Genomic DNA, 12,314 nt, shown 5'->3' on the forward strand with positions numbered 1-12,314 from the left:
GAGAAACTTCATTTTTTGATTTATTCCATATTCAACTTGAGGCCATCACCTGGAACAAAACTATTTGTCTCTCTTGAAGTTGCATGCCATTCTCTCTCCCTCTCATCCCTCCCTCTCTCCTTCTAACCACACCCCTCTGGCAGAACCAGGAAGTCCATCCTCCTCCCACAAACTCTTCCGACGAAACAAAACTGATCTGAGTCTCGCTGTCAACTGTCTGTGTGAGAGTGAACAACCGTCCAAATGGCTCAGCAGGGAATTCAGCTGGATCCGGACCAGTTCTGTCTATCTGGATCTACTGAAGGAACCAGTTACCATCCCCTGTGGACACAGTTACTGTAGAAGCTGTATTGAGGGCTGCTGGGATCAGAATGTTCTGAAAGGCTATAGCTGTCCCTGCAGACAGACCTTCACTCCAAGGCCCGCTCTGAGGAAAAATAACATGTTGGCTGAGGTTGTGTAGAAACTGAGGAAGACAGGACTCAAGGCTGCTCCCCCTCCTGCTCTGTGCTATGCTGAACGTGTAGATGTGGCGTGTGACATCTGCACTGGGACCAGAAAGCAGAAAGCCCTCATGTCATGTCTGGTGTGTCTGGCCTCTTCCTGTGAGACTCACCTCCAAACTCACTATGAATCCCCTGCTTTCAAGAAGCACAAGCTGGTCAAAGCCACCGCACAACTACAGGAGAAGATCTGCTCTCATCATGACAAACTGCTGGAGGTTTACTGTCGTACCAATCAGGCCATGATACAGTGTCAGCTCGAGCAGAGAGGACTGAGAAACTGGTAAGACCAGATCAACTTGTTGGTGACTGTCTGATAAACAAAGAATCAAAGATACAGTAGGAACTAAGGCTGTTTGAATATGAGATCATTCAAATTAAATTGATCCACGGCAGAACAAATATGAACACAAACCTTGATTATATAGATATGTTAACCCAGACTCTCCAAATGTATCACCATTTTCTAAAATCAAACACAATTATCATTCTGAATGCCCTTTAATGAGTCCAAAGTTCAGTCTCAACCCATTGATACATGTATGCCTACCATAAAAACTATAATAATTCACAGAGCAACATAATATCACATATTATTATTAACATAATATATAATATTGTAAAGGGACCATCAATATTTTAGACCTTCCTCTCTATGGGCCCTATGTCACATCACTATACTATTGATCTACTGGACAAATAAAGCTTGATAGCTCATTGAAGAGTGATTCTCCACAGAGGCAGCTGAGGATGAGTCAGCAGAAGGTCCAGCAGAGATTCCAGGAGAGAGAGAAGGAGCTGAAGGAGCTCCAAAAAGGTTGTGAAGTCTCTCAAGGTGAGTATTGTTGACCAGAGGAGACACCATTTCACTTCTCTCCTCCAGGCAGAGATAGAGAGAGGGGCCCTTATCCAATCCCACTGACCCCACTGTTGGGAACAGGCTGTCTGGACCCCTTTCAGAGAACCAACAGGATATGAACCCAGTTCTACCGAGGGAGAAACCAACATCTTGACCATTACACCAAGAGGACATTCCTTTTTGGACCGAGGGCCGACACTGATTTTGACGTCTCAGGCGGACTACCTCACCACATAACCTTGAGTAACCACGGCTGACCCATGTCCTCTATACATTCCTGTCACTTTCTCTCAATTAAATTACATTTAATTCAAAGGTATTTATTGGCATGGGAAACATATGTTTACATTGCCAAAGCAAGTGAAATAGATAATAAACTAAAGTGAAATAAACAATCAGACATGAATAGTAAACAATAAACTCACAAAAGTTTCAAAGGAATAGAGACTGTGTACCAACAGTAATAGGTGTGTCAGAAATACATGCTGGCTCTCTGTCACTCACAGGAGGGGGTGACAAGGGCCTCAGCCAGACCCAGTAGGATGTACTGGGGAGCCAGCTGGATGCAGGCCATGGAGGACACCTGGAGCACCTTCCTGACAGGGCCTGCTCCGTCAGAGGATAGCCCTTCCTGTGGACCTCAGACAGGCCCTCCACCAGGACAGACAGGCCCGCTACCAGGACAGACAGGGACGCACTCATGACCCAGTGCTGGGAGAGGAGAAGAGAGGAGAGGAGAGGAGAGGAGAGGAGAGGAGAGGAGAGGAGAGGAGAGGAGAGGAGAGGAGAGGAGAGGAGAGGAGAGGAGAGGAGAGGAGGGAGAGGAGAGGAGGGAGAGGAGAGGGAGAGGAGAGGAGAGGAGAGGAGAGGAGAGGAGAGGAGAGGGAGAGAGGAGAGGAGAGGAGAGGAGACATGGAGAGAGACATGGAGAGAGACATTAACATTGACTGAGTCATTGATGAGGATGATATTTGTTGTTCATGTGTGTGCATGCTTACTGATGACTCTGGCGAGGGAGAAGGGTGTTTTCTCTATGGACAGGTAGCAGGAGGTGACATACTCTACTTTATGGAGCAGAAATGAACGTTAGATTTGCCTTTTTTTTTACTCACAACATCTGAAAAATGTGGTACTTGTACTTTCCACTGAAATTAAACATGTAAATATCTCATGTGAAGCATGTCAGTGAAGAGGCCTGATGTTCTCTATTACATTGACCTGCCTGAGTGATGCAGGCGCGGTACAGTATCTGCAAGCCGTACAGAGGGAAGAGCCTTGCCAGGACCTTGACGTTCTCCACGTGTGTCTCTTCAGAGAGTTCAGGAATACCCCAAAGTGGTCAACAGGGAACTGCCTGCACAACAAACACATCAATACTGGAATAGACCACAACAACCACATCAATACTAGAAAAGACCACAACAACCACATCAATACCATAATAGACCACAACAACCACATCAATACTAGAATAGACCACAACAACCACATCAATACTAGAATAGACCACAACAACCACATCAATACTATAATAGACCACCACAACTACAATCTTAAATAAACATCCTTTATTTTTCAGCACCCTGGAGAGGTTCCAACCAACTCAATGCACCACAGATTAGTTATATTTGCATGATTTAGCATAATTAATTCATCATTGCCGTTTTGTTTCATTCATGTGACCGACCAACAACACTGGTTCATAACATTTGACAGACCAATACCTCACAAGACTTCTTCTCTCTAAGCTGAGACCTTGAAACTGAGATATCTTTTGTTCTCATTTACATTACATTTAAGTCATTTAGCAGACGCTCTTATCCAGAGCGACTTACAAATTGGTGCATTCACCTTATGACATCCAGTGGAACAGTCACTTTACAATAGTGCATCTAAATCTTAAAGGGGGTGAGAGGGAATACTTATCCTATCCTAGGTATTCCTTAAAGAGGTGGGGTTTCAGGTGTCTCCGGAAGGTGGTGATTGACTCCGCTGTCCTGGCGTCAATCACCACCTTCCGGAGACACCTGAAACCCCACCTCTTTAAGGAATACCTAGGATAGGATAAGTATTCTCAAAACAAGGTCTGGGCGTACTGCCAAATTGCAGCTCCTGATAGTGAGGATTCGTTCACTCAGCCACTTGCATGAACACAGAAATTGGTTTTTAGAACAGCACATGAATAGAACACAGAAATGTGTTATAAGAGCACAAACATTCAAATGTCCATCACACAGACTCAAGTCCCACCTGGACTATTGTACACAAGGACCAAACATATCATGTACCAAGACGCTCAATAACAGGCAATCTGTTCATAATCAGGAGAAAGCCTTTGATAGGGTGGATCATGAATATCTGTTCACTGTGTTGTTTTGGTTGTGGGGAGAATTTTGTGGCCTGTTTTTAATTTTTTGGCCTTTATGGACCTGCTAAGCTGGAGGCTACAGAGAGTGTGGGAGCCAGGCATAGGTTTGGGGACAGTCATGGCAGTGTCAGCATACGCTGATGACGTCTGTGTTGGTTAGGGATGAGCAGGACCTACGGGTCCTGAATAGTTTAAGGGTGTACGAAATGGCGTCTTCTGCTTAGGTAAACTGGGGCAAGAGTGAGACTCTGTTATGTGGGGCATGGAGGGACAGGGCACCTCCGCAGCTTCCAGGGGGGTTGCAGTGGGGCTGTGAGTGACTCAAGATGCGTAACTAGGCTCAGAGGGGTGGGTTAGGAAGAACTGGGAAGGAGTGTCACAAGCTGTGGCGTCGAGGCTGACAAAGTGGAGGTGGCTCCTCTCCCAAGTGTCATACAGAGGGATGGTGCTGATCATCAACAACATGGCATCATCCTATGGCATAAATTGGCCATTCTCAACCCCCTGGCGCAAGTTAGTTAATTTTTTCTGGTCAGGGCATCACTGGCTGAGGGAGGCGATGCTGTACCTGCCTGTTCAGGAGGGTGGACAAGGCCTGGTGGACCTGGAGAGCGCAGGTGCTACTGTATCGTACGGAGGTGGGTTAGATGGTACCAACATGTGCTCTGTCGAGGAGGGCTGGTGGTTTGGTGCTGGATCAGCAGCTGTTCATCATGAGGCCAAAGAAACTCAATACAGCAGGGGTCTCATTTCTATGCTGCAGTACTAAGGGCCTGGAAGATGCTGAGGCCCACACGAGAGGGAGGTGTGGCGCCTGGACCGTGGGTATAGGAGGAGCACACCACAACCCACTGATCCTGTTGAGGTCTGCTCATTTAGCCACCCTGCAGGGACCTTTAATCTCTCTAGGGGGTGTGGGATGCTACCGTCCCACCTGGCCAACATCCAGTGAAATTGCAGAGCGCCAAGTTCAAAAACAGAAATACTCATTATAAAAATTCTTTAAAAATACAAGTGTTATAAATCGGCTTAAAGATGAACTTCTTGTTAATCCAACCGCGGTGTCCGATTTCAAAAGGGCTTTACGGCAAAAGCATACCATGCGATTATCTGAGAACAGCGCCCAGCAGACAAATCATTACAAACAGTTACCAGCCCAGTAGAGGAGTTACACAAGTCAGAAATAGTGATACAATGAATCACTCACTTTTGATGATCTTCCTATGGTTGCACTCACAAGACTCCCATTTACTCAATAAATGTTTGTTTTGTTCGATAAAGTCCCTGTCTATATCCAAAAACCTCATTTTGTTCGCTCGTTTTGTTCAGTAATCCCACAGGCTCAAAGGCAGTCACAACAGACAGACGAAAAATCTGAAAAGTATCAGTAAAGTTCGTAGAAACATGTCAAACAATGTTTATAATCAATCCTCAGGTTGTTTTTAGTCATAATAATCAATAATATTTCAACAGGACAATAGCTTTGTCAATATAAAAGGAAAACAAGAAAGGCGTGCTCTCGGTCGTGCGCATGAAAAACCTCTGGGACACTGAATGCTCCACTCATTTAAAATGGTCTTACTCCTTCATTTTTCAGAATACAACCCTGAAACAATTTCTAAAGACTGTTGACATCTAGTGGAAGCCATGGGAAGTGCAATTTGAGTCATACATCAATGGATACTGTAATGGCATTCAATACTTCCTGAATGGGTTTTTCTCAGGTTTTTACCTGCCATATCAGTTATGTTATACTCACAGACATTATTTTAACAGTTCTGGAAAGTTTAAAGTGTTTTCTATCCAAATCTACCAGGTAAATACATATCCTCTGGGCCTGAGTAGCAGGCAGTTTACCTTGGGCGCGCTTTTCATCTGGAGGTGAAAATAGTGCCCCCTACTCTAGTGAGGTTAATGGGAACAGGTTTGTACATCAGGCGGGAAACAGGAGGGGTCTGGAGGGGCCACAAACATTTTCACAACTCCAAGTGACAGTAGAGCCTGGGGGAGTTTGAGGAGGTGCTGGGTAAGGTGCTGTACACCCTCAGTGTCAAGGTTAGACACATCAGGAGCCTAGCAGGAGTGAAGGGGCATCAGTGGCAGGGGATTGTGGGGGATGAGTGCATGGCAGGGTATAGGTCTGTAAGGTCCCAGTGCTGGAAAGGTTGGGGGTCCTCCAGTGGGGGCTATTACATGGAGCCCTGGACACCAATAGCTGGTTGGCTTGGATTGACCTGGGTGTTGGGGAGGGGTGTCCGTTTTCTACAATGGGAGACTGTTTATCTTTTTTTGTGTTGCCAGGGTAATGCCATTACTGTTGATGCCTTAGTGTTGAGATTGAGTTTTACAAAATGATCAACAATGTGGAGATGTTTCAGGAGGTATGGGGGCTCAGGGGGGCTGGAGAGGAGGGGCTGTCTGTACGGCTGGAGAGGAGGGGCTGTCTGTACGGCTGGAGAGGAGGGGCTGTCTGTACGGCTGGAGAGGAGGGGCTGTCTGTACGGCCGGAGAGGAGGGGTTGGATGTACGGCTGGAGAGGAGGGGTTGGATGTACGGTTGGAGAGAAGGGGTTGGATGTACGGTTGGAACGTGGTGCTGGATGGTGTATTGTACTGTGACATTGGGTACTGTATAATGTGATTGTGTGGAGGTTGTGGTGGCACAAAATGTGCTTTTAGGAGGGGTTAGTGTAATGAGGATGGCTCATTAAAGTAAGACAAGTCAGTTCTGTCTCTCTCTCTCTCCCTCTCAACAGCGCTCTGCACAGGCAGCAGTGGAGGACAATGATCAGATCTTCACTGAGCTGATCCGCTCCATTGAGAAAAGGCGCTCTGAGGTGAAGAAGCTGATCAGAGCCCAAGAGAAGGCTCAGGTGAGTCAAGCTGAAGGACTCCTGGAGCAACTGAAGCAGGAGATAGCTGAGCTGAGAAAGAGAAGCACTGAGCTGGAGCAGCTCTCACACACAGAGGATCACATCCATTTCCTCCAGGTAACTAAACTGCCTTGATACATGTGATACATCATTATTTTTTTGTCTGTCTTTCTGTTCTGTCTCATTTTCTCTCTCTCTCTCTCTCTCTCTCTCTCTCTCTCTCTCTCTCTCTCTCTCTCTCTCTCTCTCTCTCTCTCTCTCTCTCTCTCTCTCTCTCTCTCTCTCTCTCTCTCTCTCTCTCTCTCATATATATATATACTCTGTCTCTCATATATATATATATATATATATATATATATATATATATATATATATATATATACATATCTGTCTCTGTCTCTCCAGAGTTATCAGTCTCTCTCCAGAATGAGTGTGTCTTCAGACTTACCTAGCATCGTTGTCCGTCCTCTTCAGTACTTTGGAGATGTGAGTAAGACTGTGTCTGAACTGAGAGAGAAACTAGAAGACTTCCTTAAAGGAGAATGGACCAAGATCTCCACTACAGGTGTGTTGAAATTCTACTACAATACTAAGTCCTGTAAATCCAAACTGTAGTGCAATAAAAGGTCCTACAGCCATCACCTTAGACATGTGGAATATCAAATCAAATTGTATTTCTCACATGCGATGAATACAACAGATGTAGACCGTAGTGTGAAATGCTTACTTTACAATCCTTAACCAACAACGCAGTTGAAGAAATCTGGGGTTAAGAAAACATTTACTAAATTAAATAAATAAATAACTAAAATAAAAAGTAACACAATAAAATAACAATACAGAGGCTATATCCAGGGGGTACCGGGACCGAGTCGATGTGCGAGGGTCAGGTTAGTCAAGATCATTTATACAATGGCCAGGTGGCTGTTTGGTTAATTGGTCAGCAGTCTTATGGCTTGGGGGTAGAAGCTGTTAAGGAGCCTTGAATATGGTATGATGATAACATTCCATCTCTCTGTCAATGTGTTTGTGTGTCTGTAGTGAATATAGTGGAGGTTGTACTGCCTCCAGAGCCCAAGACCAGAGAACAGTTCTTACAATGTGAGTCTTTTTATTCTGAAGTAACTAACAGTCTCTTTTTACTGACACTCCTAACAATCCCTGTGGAAATGTATAGCAATAGTAGATCTAATCAAAGACTGGGTATCTATCTGACTCCTCATATTGATCTCTGCTGTGCTCTAATCAAAGACAGGGTAGATACAGTATCTGACTAAAATTATTGTTCTAACTCCCCTCATTGGTCTCTGCTCTGCTCTTCTCCCAGATTCCTGTCAGCTCACACTGGACCCAAACACAGCACACACACGCCTCTCTCTGTCTAAAGGGAACAGAAAGGTGACCTATACAGGCCAAGTCCAACCATATCCTGATCATCCAGACAGATTCACAAATGACTTGATGGTGCTGTGTGGAGAGGGTCTGTCTGGACGCTGTTACTGGGAGGTGGAGTGGAGTGGGCTGTGTGTTATTACAGCAGTCTCATATAAAGACATCAGCAGAACAAGGAGAAGTAATACATTTGGACTCAATGACAAGTCCTGGAGTTTACACTACTATATTGATGGTTATTGGTTCAGACACAATAGTGTTAGGACGAAAGTACATTTACATTTACATTTAAGTCATTTAGCAGACGCTCTTATCCAGAGCGACTTACCAGGCGTTCAGTCCTCCAGAGTAGGAGTGTACCTGGATCACAAGGCAGGTACTCTGTCCTTCTACAGTGTCTCTGACACAATTACCCTCCTCCACAGAGTCCAGACCACATTCACTCAACTCCTCTATCCTGGGTTTTCTATCGATTGTATTTTCTCTGGTACTGCTGAGCTGGTTAAACTGTAGTAAGGGCCCATTTACTAAATTAATTAAAATTATTCAAATGCAAAGTTTTCATCTTGTACATCAAAATTCTGTCCTGTGTTTTGTCTCTATGGTACTTCTGAGCTGGTTAAACTGTAGTAGGGTCCACATAGATACTAGTCATGCTGGTGTAATCTATAGCTGAGCTGGTTAAACAGTAGTAGGGTCCACATATATACTAGTCATGCTGGTGTAGTCTATAGCTGAGCTGGTTAAACTGTAGTAGGGTCCACATATATACTAGTCATGCTGGTGTAGTCTATAGCTGAGCTGGTTAAACTGTAGTAGGTTCCACATAGATAATAGTCATGCTGGTGTAGTCTATAGCTGAGCTGGTTAAACTGTAGTAGGGTCCACATAGGTACTAGTCATGCTGGTGTAGTCTATAGCTGAGCTGGTTAAACTGTAGTAGGTTCCACATAGATAATAGTCATGCTGGTGTAGTCTATAGCTGAGCTGGTTATACTGTAGAAGGGTCCACATAGATACTAGTCATGCTGGTGTAGTCTACAGCTGAGCTGATTAAACTGTAGTAGGGTCCACATAGATACTAGTCATGCTGGTGGTGATGGTCCCCAGATGTGATGATCCATTCTGCTCTGTTTTTCTTTACAACATATACATTTTTGACTGATTTGATCTTCAGAGATTTCATGCATTAAAATACAATGTTTAAATCTTGAATTTTATTGTATCTTTTTTTAACTAATTTGTTCTTATCAACTAAGTCAGTTATAATAAGAACAAATTCTTGCTTACAACGACGGCCTACCCCGGCCAACCCCTCCCCTACCCCAGCCAAACCCTCCCCTGCCCCGACCAACCCCTCCCCTAACTCAGACAATGCTGGGCCAATTGTGCACCTCCCTATGGGACTCCCGGTCACGGCCGGTTGTGATACATCTCGGGATCGAACCTGGGTCTGTAGTGACGTCTTTGACCGCTGCGCCCCTCGGTAGGCAATCTCTATGTAGTTTTCCTCGGTGGCTTGGAACAGATAGTAACAAAACTATATTGCCTGGTTTTCCGGACACAGATTAATCCTAAAAAGAATGTTCAAATGTTGCCTATGTCTGTAGACAGGCTGGACACATCAAGAGTTAGAGTTAGGGGAGGGTTCGAATTAGGGGAGGGTTTGGCCAGCCGGGATATCCTTGTCCCATCGCTCTGTAGCAACTCCTGTGGCGGGCTATGAGCATGCATTCTGACACAGTCACCAGGTGTATGATGTTTCCTCCGACATAAAATATATATTTTTGTGGATGGGAATAATTTGTATGTATAAAATAGTCATATTTAAAATGACTAAATCTGGGATTTTTTTTATACATTTGTTTAAATTTGTCACGACTTCATCCAAAGTCAATGCCTCTCCTTGTTCGGGCGGTGTTCGGCAGGCGACTTCGCCAGTCATCTCGCCATCGCCGATCCATTTTTCTTTTTCCATTTGTTTTGTCTCGTTTTCACACACCTGGTTCTCATTTCCCTCATTATGTGTTGTGTATTTAACCCTCTGTTCCCCCCCCATGTCATTGTGTGGTATTGTTTATTCTGTGTTCATGTATGCCCACGTTAGGCTGGTTTGCGCTAGGTTATGTTCAACCCATATTTTGTATTTCATGATCGTTTGTGCCGTGTGCTTTTGGTTCGCCAAAATAAAAGGCTCCGTGTTGCTACCAACTATCTGCTCTCCTGCGCCTGACTTTCCTACAGTCCTTAATGCATACCGTGACAGAATACCACACCACCTATGGAGTCAGCAGGAGCAGGTACCTATGGTAGCGGAGTCGAGGAGCGCGTCCATGAGCACAAAGCGTTGATTCACCATCTCGGCACCGCCATGGACCGCATCGTCCAGACGATGGATCGCTGGGAGAGACAGGGAGGTCCTAGTACCTCCCCCAGTACAAAAGGGGTCCTCACTACCTGTCCCTCCTGTACCCGGTTCTAGTGGGATACGTCTCGCCCTTCTCGGGGAGTATGATGGTGATGGCGGCAGGGTGCCAGTGCTTCCTACTACAGCTGGACCTCTACCTGGGCACTGTTTATCCAGCTCCCTCGGGAAGGGAGAGGGTTGCCACCCTCGTTTCGTATCTCTCAGCGAGAGCTCTGGAGTGGGCCAATGCAGTGTGGGGAGAAGGGTTCACACGCCGTTTCCAGGCAGTCTTTGACCTTCCACCCAAGGGTATAGCGGCGGGTGAAAGTCTGTTCCACCTGAGGCAGGGAACGAGGAGCGCCCAGGAGTTCTCACTGGAATTTCGGACCTTGGCCGCCAGAGCGGGATGGAGCGACAGGGCCCTCATCGACCACTACCGTTGCAGCCCGTGCAAGGATATCTGTCGGGAGTTGGCCTGCAGGGATACCACTCTTACCTTCGACCAGCTGGTGGACATGTCCATTCGGTTGGATACCCTGCTGGTCACCCGCGGACGTCCAGAGAGCTCCAGTGCCTATGGAGCTGGGAGGTGCTGCGCACAGGGAGACCGGAGGAGAGGCTTTCAAGTGTACCATCTGTGGCCGCAGAGGTCACACTGCTGGTCGGTGCTGTATTGGTTCCTCTAGGGTTCGAGGCAGCAAGCAGGGCATTCTGGTGTCACCCCAGGTGAGAAGGCACCATTCTCACCCAGAGCCCTCTGTTACACACGTGTTTTTCATTGTCCCTTTTCTTGAGTTTTCCCCGCATTCCAAGCATAAGTCACTCGTCAATTCAGGCGCGGCTGGGAATTTTATTGACAGATCATTTGCCCATCGTTCCCGTGGATGTGCCCTTCCCCGTTCACGCCTTAGATAGTCGACCATTAGGGTCAGGGTTGATTAGGGAAGTCACAGTTCCTTTGGGCATGGTGACGCAGGGGGGTCATATAGAGAGAATTAGCCTCTTCCTTATTGACTCTCCTGCATTTCCCACGGTGCTGGGCCTACCCTGGTTAGCTTGTCATAACCCCACTGTTTCTTGGCCACAGAGGGCTCTCACGGGGTGGTCACGGGGGTGCTCAGGTAGGTGTTTAGGAGTTTCCGTTGGTGCTACTACGGTGGAGAGTCCAGAACAGGTCTCCACCGTGCACATTCCCCCTGAATATGCCAATTTGGCTCTCACCTTCTCCAAAAAGAATGCAACTAAATTACCACCTCATTGACGGGGTGATTGTGCGATAGATCTCTTGGTAGACGCTGCACTTCCCAGGAGTCCCATGTATCCTCTCTCACAGGCGGAGACATAGGCTATGGAAACTTATGAATCCCTGCATCAGGGGTACATTCGGTCCTCCACTTCACCCGCCTCCTCGAGTTTATTTTTTTGTGAAGAAGAAGGAGGGAGGTCTGCGCCCGTGTATTGACTATCGTGGTCTGAATCAGATCACGGTGAGGTATAGTTACCCCCTACCACTCATAGCCTCAGCGACAGAGTCAATGCACGGGTCGCGTTTCTTCACCAAACTAGATCTCAGGAGCGCTTATAACCTGGTCCGTATCCGGGCGGGAGATGAGTGGAAGACGGTTTTGTCACTGGAATTTCATAATTACTATTAATTATACATTAATTAAATCACTCAGTCTATTTTATAAGAATTTGTAAGATTCATATTTGCATAAAATAGACAGATACCAGTCTTATCAAAAGTAGATAAAAGTATTTATTCTCGGAGCACGCTGCCATGTAACCATGAACAACAGTTGATATACAAAATATGACGTCATTGGTTCTAGAATGAATCTCCTCCTCTCAACCAAGACAAAGCAGGTTTAAAAGTTCTTTCCGACCTACTAGCGCACACACGACACACAATA

The 12,314-nt window shown here is 46.0% G+C and overlaps 1 pseudogene; it reads left to right on the forward strand.

Moving 5' to 3' along the window:
• Nucleotides 1-243: 243 nt before the first annotated feature.
• Nucleotides 244-8,507, forward strand: LOC124037562 (annotated as a pseudogene).
• The last annotated feature ends 3,807 nt before the right edge of the window (nucleotides 8,508-12,314 follow it).

The sequence above is a fragment of the Oncorhynchus gorbuscha genome, linkage group LG06, assembly GCF_021184085.1.
Source record: "Oncorhynchus gorbuscha isolate QuinsamMale2020 ecotype Even-year linkage group LG06, OgorEven_v1.0, whole genome shotgun sequence".
Taxonomy (NCBI): Eukaryota; Metazoa; Chordata; class Actinopteri; order Salmoniformes; family Salmonidae; genus Oncorhynchus; species Oncorhynchus gorbuscha.